Source organism: Oncorhynchus kisutch, unplaced genomic scaffold (genome assembly GCF_002021735.2).
Source record: "Oncorhynchus kisutch isolate 150728-3 unplaced genomic scaffold, Okis_V2 scaffold425, whole genome shotgun sequence".
Lineage (NCBI taxonomy): Eukaryota > Metazoa > Chordata > Actinopteri > Salmoniformes > Salmonidae > Oncorhynchus > Oncorhynchus kisutch.
In genome coordinates this window covers 25001-41248 of record NW_022262370.1, presented here as the reverse complement: position 1 = coordinate 41248, position 16248 = coordinate 25001, and positions in this window count along the sequence as shown.

The window sequence follows — 16248 nt, the reverse complement described above, 5'->3', positions numbered from 1 at the left end:
ACGGCCCTCTTTCACTCAGGGCCGTCCTGGGTGCTTTATGGACTGTTGACAAGTGCTGGAGGAGGAAATAGAGCCGTGCACCTGGTGATTGAAACCGTGCATCTGGTAACCCAAAAACACAAATATGGTCATAAATGCATTTAACGGTCATTCTGATTTTAATGCCCGCTATAGGAGCACCCTACTACGGCCCTCTTTCACTCAGGGCCGTCCTGGGTGCTTTATGGACTGTTTGACAAGTGCTGGAGGAGGAAATAGAGCCGTGCACCTGGTGATTGAAACCGTGCACCTGGTGATTGAAAACGTGCATCTGGTAACCCAAAAATTCAAATATGGTCCTAAATGCATTTAAGGGTCATTCTGATATTAATGCCCGCTATGGAAACACCCTACTACGGCCCTCTCCTGGGTGCTTTATGACTTGTTTGACACGTGCTGGAGGAGGGAAAATAGAGCCGGTGCAACCTGGTGATTGAAACCGTGCACTGGTTGATTTTGAATGAAACGTGCATCTGGGTAACCCCACAATTCAAATATGCGTCCTAAATGCATTTAAGGTCATTCTGATATTAATGCCCGCTATGAAACACCCCTACTACGGCCCTCTCTCTGTCGGGGGCGACCTGAGTGCATTATGGACACTTTGAAATTTCACGATGGATACTGATTGCTATACAGCGGTAACCCAAAAACACAATATGGTCCATAAATGCATTTAACGGTCATTCTGATTTTAATGCCCGCTATAGGAGCACCCTACTACGGCCCTCTTTCACTCAGGGCCGTCCTGGGTGCTTTATGGACTGTTTGACAAGTGCTGGAGGAGGAAATAGAGCCGTGCACCTGGTGATTGAAACCGTGCATCTGGTAACCCAAAAACACAAATATGGTCATAAATGCATTTAACGGTCATTCTGATTTTAATGCCCGCTATAGGAGCACCCTACTACGGCCCTCTTTCACTCAGGGCCGTCCTGGGTGCTTTATGGACTGTTTGACAAGTGCTGGAGGAGGAAATAGAGCCGTGCACCTGGTGATTGAAACCGTGCACCTGGTGATTGAAAACGTGCATCTGGTAACCCAAAAATTCAAATATGGTCCTAAATGCATTTAAGGGTCATTCTGATATTAATGCCCGCTATGGAAACACCCTACTACGGCCCTCTCTCTGTCGGGGGCGACCTGAGTGCATTATGGACACTTTGAAATTTCACGATGGATACTGATTGCTATACAAGCGGTAACCCAAAAACACAAATATGGTCATAAATGCATTTAACGGTCATTCTGATTTTAATGCCCGCTATAGGAGCACCCTACTACGGCCCTCTTTCACTCAGGGCCGTCCTGGGTGCTTTATGGACTGTTTGACAAGTGCTGGAGGAGGAATAGAGCCGTGCACCTGGTGATTGAAACCGTGCATCTGGTAACCCAAAAACACAAATATGGTCATAAATGCATTTAACGGTCATTCTGATTTTAATGCCCGCTATAGGAGCACCCTACTACGGCCCTCTTTCACTCAGGGCCGTCCTGGGTGCTTTATGGACTGTTTGACAAGTGCTGGAGGAGGAAATAGAGCCGTGCACCTGGTGATTGAAACCGTGCATCTGGTAACCCAAAAACACAAATATGGTCATAAATGCATTTAACGGTCATTCTGATTTTAATGCCCGCTATAGGAGCACCCTACTACGGCCCTCTTTCACTCAGGGCCGTCCTGGGTGCTTTATGGACTGTTTGACAAGTGCTGGAGGAGGAAATAGAGCCGTGCACCTGGTGATTGAAACCGTGCACCTGGTGATTGAAAACGTGCATCTGGTAACCCAAAAATTCAAATATGGTCCTAAATGCATTTAAGGGTCATTCTGATATTAATGCCCGCTATGGAAACACCCTACTACGGCCCTCTCTCTGTCGGGGCGACCTGAGTGCATTATGGACACTTTGAAATTTCACGATGGATACTGATTGCTATACAAGCGGTAACCCAAAAACACAAATATGGTCATAAATGCATTTAACGGTCATTCTGATTTTAATGCCCGCTATAGGAGCACCCTACTACGGCCCTCTTTCACTCAGGGCCGTCCTGGGTGCTTTATGGACTGTTTGACAAGTGCTGGAGGAGGAAATAGAGCCGTGCACCTGGTGATTGAAACCGTGCATCTGGTAACCCAAAAACACAAATATGGTCATAAATGCATTTAACGGTCATTCTGATTTTAATGCCCGCTATAGGAGCACCCTACTACGGCCCTCTTTCACTCAGGGCCGTCCTGGGTGCTTTATGGACTGTTTGACAAGTGCTGGAGGAGGAAATAGAGCCGTGCACCTGGTGATTGAAACCGTGCACCTGGTGATTGAAAACGTGCATCTGGTAACCCAAAAATTCAAATATGGTCCTAAATGCATTTAAGGGTCATTCTGATATTAATGCCCGCTATGGAAACACCCTACTACGGCCCTCTCTCTGTCGGGGGCGACCTGAGTGCATTATGGACACTTTGAAATTTCACGATGGATACTGATTGCTATACAAGCGGTAACCCAAAAACACAAATATGGTCATAAATGCATTTAACGGTCATTCTGATTTTAATGCCCGCTATAGGAGCACCCTACTACGGCCCTCTTTCACTCAGGGCCGTCCTGGGTGCTTTATGGACTGTTTGACAAGTGCTGGAGGAGGAAATAGAGCCGTGCACCTGGTGATTGAAACCGTGCATCTGGTAACCCAAAACACAAATATGGTCATAAATGCATTTAACGGTCATTCTGATTTTAATGCCCGCTATAGGAGCACCCTACTACGGCCCTCTTTCACTCAGGGCCGTCCTGGGTGCTTTATGGACTGTTTGACAAGTGCTGGCGGAGGAAATAGAGCCGTGCACCTGGTGATTGAAACCGTGCACCTGGTGATTGAAAACGTGCATCTGGTAACCCAAAAATTCAAATATGGTCCTAAATGCATTTAAGGGTCATTCTGATATTAATGCCCGCTATGGAAACACCCTACTACGGCCCTCTCTCTGTCGGGGGCGACCTGAGTGCATTATGGACACTTTGAAATTTCACGATGGATACTGATTGCTATACAAGCGGTAACCCAAAAACACAAATATGGTCATAAATGCATTTAACGGTCATTCTGATTTTAATGCCCGCTATAGGAGCACCCCTACTACGGCCCTCTTTCACTCAGGGCCGTCCTGGGTGCTTTATGGACTGTTTGACAAGTGCTGGAGGAGGAAATAGAGCCGTGCACCTGGTGATTGAAACCGTGCATCTGGTAACCCAAAAACACAAATATGGTCATAAATGCATTTAACGGTCATTCTGATTTTAATGCCCGCTATAGGAGCACCCTACTACGGCCCTCTTTCACTCAGGGCCGTCCTGGGTGCTTTATGGACTGTTTGACAAGTGCTGGAGGAGGAAATAGAGCCGTGCACCTGGTGATTGAAACCGTGCACCTGGTGATTGAAAACGTGCATCTGGTAACCCAAAAATTCAAATATGGTCCTAAATGCATTTAAGGGTCATTCTGATATTAATGCCCGCTATGGAAACACCCTACTACGGCCCTCTCTCTGTCGGGGGCGACCTGAGTGCATTATGGACACTTTGAAATTTCACGATGGATACTGATTGCTATACAAGCGGTAACCCAAAAACACAAATATGGTCATAAATGCATTTAACGGTCATTCTGATTTTAATGCCCGCTATAGGAGCACCCTACTACGGCCCTCTTTCACTCAGGGCCGTCCTGGGTGCTTTATGGACTGTTTGACAAGTGCTGGAGGAGGAAATAGAGCCGTGCACCTGGTGATTGAAACCGTGCATCTGGTAACCCAAAAACACAAATATGGTCATAAATGCATTTAACGGTCATTCTGATTTTAATGCCCGCTATAGGAGCACCCTACTACGGCCCTCTTTCACTCAGGGCCGTCCTGGGTGCTTTATGGACTGTTTGACAAGTGCTGGAGGAGGAAATAGAGCCGTGCACCTGGTGATTGAAACCGTGCATCTGGTAACCCAAAAACACAAATATGGTCATAAATGCATTTAACGGTCATTCTGATTTTAATGCCCGCTATAGGAGCACCCTACTACGGCCCTCTTTCACTCAGGGCCGTCCTGGGTGCTTTATGGACTGTTTGACAAGTGCTGGAGGAGGAAATAGAGCCGTGCACCTGGTGATTGAAACCGTGCACCTGGTGATTGAAAACGTGCATCTGGTAACCCAAAATTCAAATATGGTCCTAAATGCATTTAAGGGTCATTCTGATATTAATGCCCGCTATGGAAACACCCTACTACGGCCCTCTCTCTGTCGGGGGCGACCTGAGTGCATTATGGACACTTTGAAATTTCACGATGGATACTGATTGCTATACAAGCGGTAACCCAAAAACACAAATATGGTCATAAATGCATTTAACGGTCATTCTGATTTTAATGCCCGCTATAGGAGCACCCTACTACGGCCCTCTTTCACTCAGGGCCGTCCTGGGTGCTTTATGGACTGTTTGACAAGTGCTGGAGGAGGAAATAGAGCCGTGCACCTGGTGATTGAAACCGTGCATCTGGTAACCCAAAAACACAAATATGGTCATAAATGCATTTAACGGTCATTCTGATTTTAATGCCCGCTATAGGAGCACCCTACTACGGCCCTCTTTCACTCAGGGCCGTCCTGGGTGCTTTATGGACTGTTTGACAAGTGCTGGAGGAGGAAATAGAGCCGTGCACCTGGTGATTGAAACCGTGCATCTGGTAACCCAAAAACACAAATATGGTCATAAATGCATTTAACGGTCATTCTGATTTTAATGCCCGCTATAGGAGCACCCTACTACGGCCCTCTTTCACTCAGGGCCGTCCTGGGTGCTTTATGGACTGTTTGACAAGTGCTGGAGGAGGAAATAGAGCCGTGCACCTGGTGATTGAAACCGTGCACCTGGTGATTGAAAACGTGCATCTGGTAACCCAAAAATTCAAATATGGTCCTAAATGCATTTAAGGGTCATTCTGATATTAATGCCCGCTATGGAAACACCCTACTACGGCCCTCTCTCTGTCGGGGGCGACCTGAGTGCATTATGGACACTTTGAAATTTCACGATGGATACTGATTGCTATACAAGCGGTAACCCAAAAACACAAATATGGTCATAAATGCATTTAACGGTCATTCTGATTTTAATGCCCGCTATAGGAGCACCCTACTACGGCCCTCTTTCACTCAGGGCCGTCCTGGGTGCTTTATGGACTGTTTGACAAGTGCTGGAGGAGGAAATAGAGCCGTGCACCTGGTGATTGAAACCGTGCATCTGGTAACCCAAAAACACAAATATGGTCATAAATGCATTTAACGGTCATTCTGATTTTAATGCCCGCTATAGGAGCACCCTACTACGGCCCTCTTTCACTCAGGGCCGTCCTGGGTGCTTTATGGACTGTTTGACAAGTGCTGGAGGAGGAAATAGAGCCGTGCACCTGGTGATTGAAACCGTGCACCTGGTGATTGAAAACGTGCATCTGGTAACCCAAAAATTCAAATATGGTCCTAAATGCATTTAAGGGTCATTCTGATATTAATGCCCGCTATGGAAACACCCTACTACGGCCCTCTCTCTGTCGGGGGCGACCTGAGTGCATTATGGACACTTTGAAATTTCACGATGGATACTGATTGCTATACAAGCGGTAACCCAAAAACACAAATATGGTCATAAATGCATTTAACGGTCATTCTGATTTTAATGCCCGCTATAGGAGCACCCTACTACGGCCCTCTTTCACTCAGGGCCGTCCTGGGTGCTTTATGGACTGTTTGACAAGTGCTGGAGGAGGAAATAGAGCCGTGCACCTGGTGATTGAAACCGTGCATCTGGTAACCCAAAAACACAAATATGGTCATAAATGCATTTAACGGTCATTCTGATTTTAATGCCCGCTATAGGAGCACCCTACTACGGCCCTCTTTCACTCAGGGCCGTCCTGGGTGCTTTATGGACTGTTTGACAAGTGCTGGAGGAGGAAATAGAGCCGTGCACCTGGTGATTGAAACCGTGCATCTGGTAACCCAAAAACACAAATATGGTCATAAATGCATTTAACGGTCATTCTGATTTTAATGCCCGCTATAGGAGCACCCTACTACGGCCCTCTTTCACTCAGGGCCGTCCTGGGTGCTTTATGGACTGTTTGACAAGTGCTGGAGGAGGAAATAGAGCCGTGCACCTGGTGATTGAAACCGTGCACCTGGTGATTGAAAACGTGCATCTGGTAACCCAAAAATTCAAATATGGTCCTAAATGCATTTAAGGGTCATTCTGATATTAATGCCCGCTATGGAAACACCCTACTACGGCCCTCTCTCTGTCGGGGGCGACCTGAGTGCATTATGGACACTTTGAAATTTCACGATGGATACTGATTGCTATACAAGCGGTAACCCAAAAACACAAATATGGTCATAAATGCATTTAACGGTCATTCTGATTTTAATGCCCGCTATAGGAGCACCCTACTACGGCCCTCTTTCACTCAGGGCCGTCCTGGGTGCTTTATGGACTGTTTGACAAGTGCTGGAGGAGGAAATAGAGCCGTGCACCTGGTGATTGAAACCGTGCACCTGGTGATTGAAAACGTGCATCTGGTAACCCAAAATTCAAATATGGTCCTAAATGCATTTAAGGGTCATTCTGATATAATGCCCGCTATGGAAACACCCTACTACGGCCCTCTCTCTGTCGGGGGCGACCTGAGTGCATTATGGACACTTTGAAATTTCACGATGGATACTGATTGCTATACAAGCGGTAACCCAAAAACACAAATATGGTCATAAATGCATTTAACGGTCATTCTGATTTTAATGCCCGCTATAGGAGCACCCTACTACGGCCCTCTTTCACTCAGGGCCGTCCTGGGTGCTTTATGGACTGTTTGACAAGTGCTGGAGGAGGAAATAGAGCCGTGCACCTGGTGATTGAAACCGTGCATCTGGTAACCCAAAAACACAATATGGTCATAAATGCATTTAACGGTCATTCTGATTTTAATGCCCGCTATAGGAGCACCCTACTACGGCCCTCTTTCACTCAGGGCCGTCCTGGGTGCTTTATGGACTGTTTGACAAGTGCTGGAGGAGGAAATAGAGCCGTGCACCTGGTGATTGAAACCGTGCACCTGGTGATTGAAAACGTGCATCTGGTAACCCAAAAATTCAAATATGGTCCTAAATGCATTTAAGGGTCATTCTGATATTAATGCCCGCTATGGAAACACCCTACTACGGCCCTCTCTCTGTCGGGGGCGACCTGAGTGCATTATGGACACTTTGAAATTTCACGATGGATACTGATTGCTATACAAGCGGTAACCCAAAAACACAAATATGGTCATAAATGCATTTAACGGTCATTCTGATTTTAATGCCCGCTATAGGAGCACCCTACTACGGCCCTCTTTCACTCAGGGCCGTCCTGGGTGCTTTATGGACTGTTTGACAAGTGCTGGAGGAGGAAATAGAGCCGTGCACCTGGTGATTGAAACCGTGCATCTGGTAACCCAAAAACACAAATATGGTCATAAATGCATTTAACGGTCATTCTGATTTTAATGCCCGCTATAGGAGCACCCTACTACGGCCCTCTTTCACTCAGGGCCGTCCTGGGTGCTTTATGGACTGTTTGACAAGTGCTGGAGGAGGAAATAGAGCCGTGCACCTGGTGATTGAAACCGTGCATCTGGTAACCCAAAAACACAAATATGGTCATAAATGCATTTAACGGTCATTCTGATTTTAATGCCCGCTATAGGAGCACCCTACTACGGCCCTCTTTCACTCAGGGCCGTCCTGGGTGCTTTATGGACTGTTTGACAAGTGCTGGAGGAGGAAATAGAGCCGTGCACCTGGTGATTGAAACCGTGCACCTGGTGATTGAAAACGTGCATCTGGTAACCCAAAAATTCAAATATGGTCCTAAATGCATTTAAGGGTCATTCTGATATTAATGCCCGCTATGGAAACACCCTACTACGGCCCTCTCTCTGTCGGGGGCGACCTGAGTGCATTATGGACACTTTGAAATTTCACGATGGATACTGATTGCTATACAAGCGGTAACCCAAAAACACAAATATGGTCATAAATGCATTTAACGGTCATTCTGATTTTAATGCCCGCTATAGGAGCACCCTACTACGGCCCTCTTTCACTCAGGGCCGTCCTGGGTGCTTTATGGACTGTTTGACAAGTGCTGGAGGAGGAAATAGAGCCGTGCACCTGGTGATTGAAACCGTGCATCTGGTAACCCAAAAACACAAATATGGTCATAAATGCATTTAACGGTCATTCTGATTTTAATGCCCGCTATAGGAGCACCCTACTACGGCCCTCTTTCACTCAGGGCCGTCCTGGGTGCTTTATGGACTGTTTGACAAGTGCTGGAGGAGGAAATAGAGCCGTGCACCTGGTGATTGAAACCGTGCACCTGGTGATTGAAAACGTGCATCTGGTAACCCAAAAATTCAAATATGGTCCTAAATGCATTTAAGGGTCATTCTGATATTAATGCCCGCTATGGAAACACCCTACTACGGCCCTCTCTCTGTCGGGGGCGACCTGAGTGCATTATGGACACTTTGAAATTTCACGATGGATACTGATTGCTATACAAGCGGTAACCCAAAAACACAAATATGGTCATAAATGCATTTAACGGTCATTCTGATTTTAATGCCCGCTATAGGAGCACCCTACTACGGCCCTCTTTCACTCAGGGCCGTCCTGGGTGCTTTATGGACTGTTTGACAAGTGCTGGAGGAGGAAATAGAGCCGTGCACCTGGTGATTGAAACCGTGCATCTGGTAACCCAAAAACACAAATATGGTCATAAATGCATTTAACGGTCATTCTGATTTTAATGCCCGCTATAGGAGCACCCTACTACGGCCCTCTTTCACTCAGGGCCGTCCTGGGTGCTTTATGGACTGTTTGACAAGTGCTGGAGGAGGAAATAGAGCCGTGCACCTGGTGATTGAAACCGTGCACCTGGTGATTGAAAACGTGCATCTGGTAACCCAAAAATTCAAATATGGTCCTAAATGCATTTAAGGGTCATTCTGATATTAATGCCCGCTATGGAAACACCCTACTACGGCCCTCTCTCTGTCGGGGGCGACCTGAGTGCATTATGGACACTTTGAAATTTCACGATGGATACTGATTGCTATACAAGCGGTAACCCAAAAACACAAATATGGTCATAAATGCATTTAACGGTCATTCTGATTTTAATGCCCGCTATAGGAGCACCCTACTACGGCCCTCTTTCACTCAGGGCCGTCCTGGGTGCTTTATGGACTGTTTGACAAGTGCTGGAGGAGGAAATAGAGCCGTGCACCTGGTGATTGAAACCGTGCATCTGGTAACCCAAAAACACAAATATGGTCATAAATGCATTTAACGGTCATTCTGATTTTAATGCCCGCTATAGGAGCACCCTACTACGGCCCTCTTTCACTCAGGGCCGTCCTGGGTGCTTTATGGACTGTTTGACAAGTGCTGGAGGAGGAAATAGAGCCGTGCACCTGGTGATTGAAACCGTGCATCTGGTAACCCAAAAACACAAATATGGTCATAAATGCATTTAACGGTCATTCTGATTTTAATGCCCGCTATAGGAGCACCCTACTACGGCCCTCTTTCACTCAGGGCCGTCCTGGGTGCTTTATGGACTGTTTGACAAGTGCTGGAGGAGGAAATAGAGCCGTGCACCTGGTGATTGAAACCGTGCACCTGGTGATTGAAAACGTGCATCTGGTAACCCAAAAATTCAAATATGGTCCTAAATGCATTTAAGGGTCATTCTGATATTAATGCCCGCTATGGAAACACCCTACTACGGCCCTCTCTCTGTCGGGGGCGACCTGAGTGCATTATGGACACTTTGAAATTTCACGATGGATACTGATTGCTATACAAGCGGTAACCCAAAAACACAAATATGGTCATAAATGCATTTAACGGTCATTCTGATTTTAATGCCCGCTATAGGAGCACCCTACTACGGCCCTCTTTCACTCAGGGCCGTCCTGGGTGCTTTATGGACTGTTTGACAAGTGCTGGAGGAGGAAATAGAGCCGTGCACCTGGTGATTGAAACCGTGCATCTGGTAACCCAAAAACACAAATATGGTCATAAATGCATTTAACGGTCATTCTGATTTTAATGCCCGCTATAGGAGCACCCTACTACGGCCCTCTTTCACTCAGGGCCGTCCTGGGTGCTTTATGGACTGTTTGACAAGTGCTGGAGGAGGAAATAGAGCCGTGCACCTGGTGATTGAAACCGTGCACCTGGTGATTGAAAACGTGCATCTGGTAACCCAAAAATTCAAATATGGTCCTAAATGCATTTAAGGGTCATTCTGATATTAATGCCCGCTATGGAAACACCCTACTACGGCCCTCTCTCTGTCGGGGGCGACCTGAGTGCATTATGGACACTTTGAAATTTCACGATGGATACTGATTGCTATACAAGCGGTAACCCAAAAACACAAATATGGTCATAAATGCATTTAACGGTCATTCTGATTTTAATGCCCGCTATAGGAGCACCCTACTACGGCCCTCTTTCACTCAGGGCCGTCCTGGGTGCTTTATGGACTGTTTGACAAGTGCTGGAGGAGGAAATAGAGCCGTGCACCTGGTGATTGAAACCGTGCATCTGGTAACCCAAAAACACAAATATGGTCATAAATGCATTTAACGGTCATTCTGATTTTAATGCCCGCTATAGGAGCACCCTACTACGGCCCTCTTTCACTCAGGGCCGTCCTGGGTGCTTTATGGACTGTTTGACAAGTGCTGGAGGAGGAAATAGAGCCGTGCACCTGGTGATTGAAACCGTGCACCTGGTGATTGAAAACGTGCATCTGGTAACCCAAAAATTCAAATATGGTCCTAAATGCATTTAAGGGTCATTCTGATATTAATGCCCGCTATGGAAACACCCTACTACGGCCCTCTCTCTGTCGGGGGCGACCTGAGTGCATTATGGACACTTTGAAATTTCACGATGGATACTGATTGCTATACAAGCGGTAACCCAAAAACACAAATATGGTCATAAATGCATTTAACGGTCATTCTGATTTTAATGCCCGCTATAGGAGCACCCTACTACGGCCCTCTTTCACTCAGGGCCGTCCTGGGTGCTTTATGGACTGTTTGACAAGTGCTGGAGGAGGAAATAGAGCCGTGCACCTGGTGATTGAAACCGTGCACCTGGTGATTGAAAACGTGCATCTGGTAACCCAAAAATTCAAATATGGTCCTAAATGCATTTAAGGGTCATTCTGATATTAATGCCCGCTATGGAAACACCCTACTACGGCCCTCTCTCTGTCGGGGGCGACCTGAGTGCATTATGGACACTTTGAAATTTCACGATGGATACTGATTGCTATACAAGCGGTAACCCAAAAACACAAATATGGTCATAAATGCATTTAACGGTCATTCTGATTTTAATGCCCGCTATAGGAGCACCCTACTACGGCCCTCTTTCACTCAGGGCCGTCCTGGGTGCTTTATGGACTGTTTGACAAGTGCTGGAGGAGGAAATAGAGCCGTGCACCTGGTGATTGAAACCGTGCATCTGGTAACCCAAAAACACAAATATGGTCATAAATGCATTTAACGGTCATTCTGATTTTAATGCCCGCTATAGGAGCACCCTACTACGGCCCTCTTTCACTCAGGGCCGTCCTGGGTGCTTTATGGACTGTTTGACAAGTGCTGGAGGAGGAAATAGAGCCGTGCACCTGGTGATTGAAACCGTGCATCTGGTAACCCAAAAACACAAATATGGTCATAAATGCATTTAACGGTCATTCTGATTTTAATGCCCGCTATAGGAGCACCCTACTACGGCCCTCTTTCACTCAGGGCCGTCCTGGGTGCTTTATGGACTGTTTGACAAGTGCTGGAGGAGGAAATAGAGCCGTGCACCTGGTGATTGAAACCGTGCACCTGGTGATTGAAAACGTGCATCTGGTAACCCAAAAATTCAAATATGGTCCTAAATGCATTTAAGGGTCATTCTGATATTAATGCCCGCTATGGAAACACCCTACTACGGCCCTCTCTCTGTCGGGGGCGACCTGAGTGCATTATGGACACTTTGAAATTTCACGATGGATACTGATTGCTATACAAGCGGTAACCCAAAAACACAAATATGGTCATAAATGCATTTAACGGTCATTCTGATTTTAATGCCCGCTATAGGAGCACCCTACTACGGCCCTCTTTCACTCAGGGCCGTCCTGGGTGCTTTATGGACTGTTTGACAAGTGCTGGAGGAGGAAATAGAGCCGTGCACCTGGTGATTGAAACCGTGCATCTGGTAACCCAAAAACACAAATATGGTCATAAATGCATTTAACGGTCATTCTGATTTTAATGCCCGCTATAGGAGCACCCTACTACGGCCCTCTTTCACTCAGGGCCGTCCTGGGTGCTTTATGGACTGTTTGACAAGTGCTGGAGGAGGAAATAGAGCCGTGCACCTGGTGATTGAAACCGTGCACCTGGTGATTGAAAACGTGCATCTGGTAACCCAAAAATTCAAATATGGTCCTAAATGCATTTAAGGGTCATTCTGATATTAATGCCCGCTATGGAAACACCCTACTACGGCCCTCTCTCTGTCGGGGGCGACCTGAGTGCATTATGGACACTTTGAAATTTCACGATGGATACTGATTGCTATACAAGCGGTAACCCAAAAACACAAATATGGTCATAAATGCATTTAACGGTCATTCTGATTTTAATGCCCGCTATAGGAGCACCCTACTACGGCCCTCTTTCACTCAGGGCCGTCCTGGGTGCTTTATGGACTGTTTGACAAGTGCTGGAGGAGGAAATAGAGCCGTGCACCTGGTGATTGAAACCGTGCATCTGGTAACCCAAAAACACAAATATGGTCATAAATGCATTTAACGGTCATTCTGATTTTAATGCCCGCTATAGGAGCACCCTACTACGGCCCTCTTTCACTCAGGGCCGTCCTGGGTGCTTTATGGACTGTTTGACAAGTGCTGGAGGAGGAAATAGAGCCGTGCACCTGGTGATTGAAACCGTGCACCTGGTGATTGAAAACGTGCATCTGGTAACCCAAAAATTCAAATATGGTCCTAAATGCATTTAAGGGTCATTCTGATATTAATGCCCGCTATGGAAACACCCTACTACGGCCCTCTCTCTGTCGGGGGCGACCTGAGTGCATTATGGACACTTTGAAATTTCACGATGGATACTGATTGCTATACAAGCGGTAACCCAAAAACACAAATATGGTCATAAATGCATTTAACGGTCATTCTGATTTTAATGCCCGCTATAGGAGCACCCTACTACGGCCCTCTTTCACTCAGGGCCGTCCTGGGTGCTTTATGGACTGTTTGACAAGTGCTGGAGGAGGAAATAGAGCCGTGCACCTGGTGATTGAAACCGTGCATCTGGTAACCCAAAAACACAAATATGGTCATAAATGCATTTAACGGTCATTCTGATTTTAATGCCCGCTATAGGAGCACCCTACTACGGCCCTCTTTCACTCAGGGCCGTCCTGGGTGCTTTATGGACTGTTTGACAAGTGCTGGAGGAGGAAATAGAGCCGTGCACCTGGTGATTGAAACCGTGCACCTGGTGATTGAAAACGTGCATCTGGTAACCCAAAAATTCAAATATGGTCCTAAATGCATTTAAGGGTCATTCTGATATTAATGCCCGCTATGGAAACACCCTACTACGGCCCTCTCTCTGTCGGGGGCGACCTGAGTGCATTATGGACACTTTGAAATTTCACGATGGATACTGATTGCTATACAAGCGGTAACCCAAAAACACAAATATGGTCATAAATGCATTTAACGGTCATTCTGATTTTAATGCCCGCTATAGGAGCACCCTACTACGGCCCTCTTTCACTCAGGGCCGTCCTGGGTGCTTTATGGACTGTTTGACAAGTGCTGGAGGAGGAAATAGAGCCGTGCACCTGGTGATTGAAACCGTGCATCTGGTAACCCAAAAACACAAATATGGTCATAAATGCATTTAACGGTCATTCTGATTTTAATGCCCGCTATAGGAGCACCCTACTACGGCCCTCTTTCACTCAGGGCCGTCCTGGGTGCTTTATGGACTGTTTGACAAGTGCTGGAGGAGGAAATAGAGCCGTGCACCTGGTGATTGAAACCGTGCATCTGGTAACCCAAAAACACAAATATGGTCATAAATGCATTTAACGGTCATTCTGATTTTAATGCCCGCTATAGGAGCACCCTACTACGGCCCTCTTTCACTCAGGGCCGTCCTGGGTGCTTTATGGACTGTTTGACAAGTGCTGGAGGAGGAAATAGAGCCGTGCACCTGGTGATTGAAACCGTGCATCTGGTAACCCAAAAACACAAATATGGTCATAAATGCATTTAACGGTCATTCTGATTTTAATGCCCGCTATAGGAGCACCCTACTACGGCCCTCTTTCACTCAGGGCCGTCCTGGGTGCTTTATGGACTGTTTGACAAGTGCTGGAGGAGGAAATAGAGCCGTGCACCTGGTGATTGAAACCGTGCACCTGGTGATTGAAAACGTGCATCTGGTAACCCAAAAATTCAAATATGGTCCTAAATGCATTTAAGGGTCATTCTGATATTAATGCCCGCTATGGAAACACCCTACTACGGCCCTCTCTCTGTCGGGGGCGACCTGAGTGCATTATGGACACTTTGAAATTTCACGATGGATACTGATTGCTATACAAGCGGTAACCCAAAAATTAAAAGATTATGAATAAGAAGACACAGAGAGGCTTAAAAAGTTAAACTCTCTCTCATGGGATGAAGGGACATACAGGCCTAAAGGCCAAACACCCCTAACCAGGTTATATGCCTCTATCTGGGCATCAGAGGTCACAAACAGGCCTCAAGGCCTTATTTGACCTAACCGGTAAAATGACTTTTTCTGGGAATGAGAGGACACAGAGAGGCTTAAAAGGCTAAACTCTCTCTCATGGGATGAAGGGACATACAGGCCTAAAGGCCAAACACCCCTAACCAGGTTATATGCCTCTATCTGGGCATCAGAGGTCACAAACAGGCCTCAAGGCCTTATTTGACCTAACCGGTAAAATGACTTTTTCTGGGAATGAGAGGACACAGAGAGGCTTAAAAGGCTAAACTCTCTCTCATGGGATGAAGGGACATACAAGCCTAAAGGCCAAACACCACTAACCAGGTTATATGCCTCTATCTGGCCTCAAAACCTTATTTGACCTTTGTTGGACGCCATCTTGGGCTATATGCTGAAACACCAAAACGTGAATAAATCAAAAAGTACAAGTCCAATCTGGATGGGGTTTTTTTTTAACTAAAGGGCACACATAGACGATAATGTACATGTAATTAAAACCATTTTTGTATAAAAAATTTGAATAGAAAATCGTGTTTTAAGTTTTTGGAAAATAGTGAATGTTACAGGAAACATAGGTGCCTGTTAGGGCAATTTGTTTTTGACATGCTCTACTTGTTGCCCATTGAGAGAGAGGGTATGAGACGAAATTTGGGACCTCTAGCCCCTCGGGAAGTATTTTTAATCATTTTATGAAAATTACCGATTTTGGCATTAAAACATAAATAGACGTGCAACTGGTAACCTAAAAATAATATCCTAATTTAAAGTAGTCACCTCGTAAGGTGGTTCAAGGTAGGCACCTGGTAACCTAAAAATAAAAAGACTGTCCTAAATGCACTTGTCGGTCATTCTGATATTAATACCCACTATGGGACTATGATAGTGGGCATCTATCCATGGCCCTCTATCCATGGGCGCCCGTCCTGAGTGCTTTATGGACTGTTTAAACTATTCTGATGGATACACATTGTTGTGCACCTGGTGATTGAAAACGTGCATCTGGTAACCCAAAATGGATGGTAAATAAATCACAGAAATTGCACTATGTCCAACTCTTTGTATGGTGATTGGGGAATTAGGCCAAAAAAAAAGGGGGACAGAGCAGCTCACCTCCACAGAGGCTGACTGCTCTGCCCCCCTTAAGGACAGTGGAACTATTGACCTTCAGACCTAAAGGCCTAACTCCCTATCCAGGAACAGGCCTCTCTCTCTGGGCATGAGAGTACACATAAATCCCTA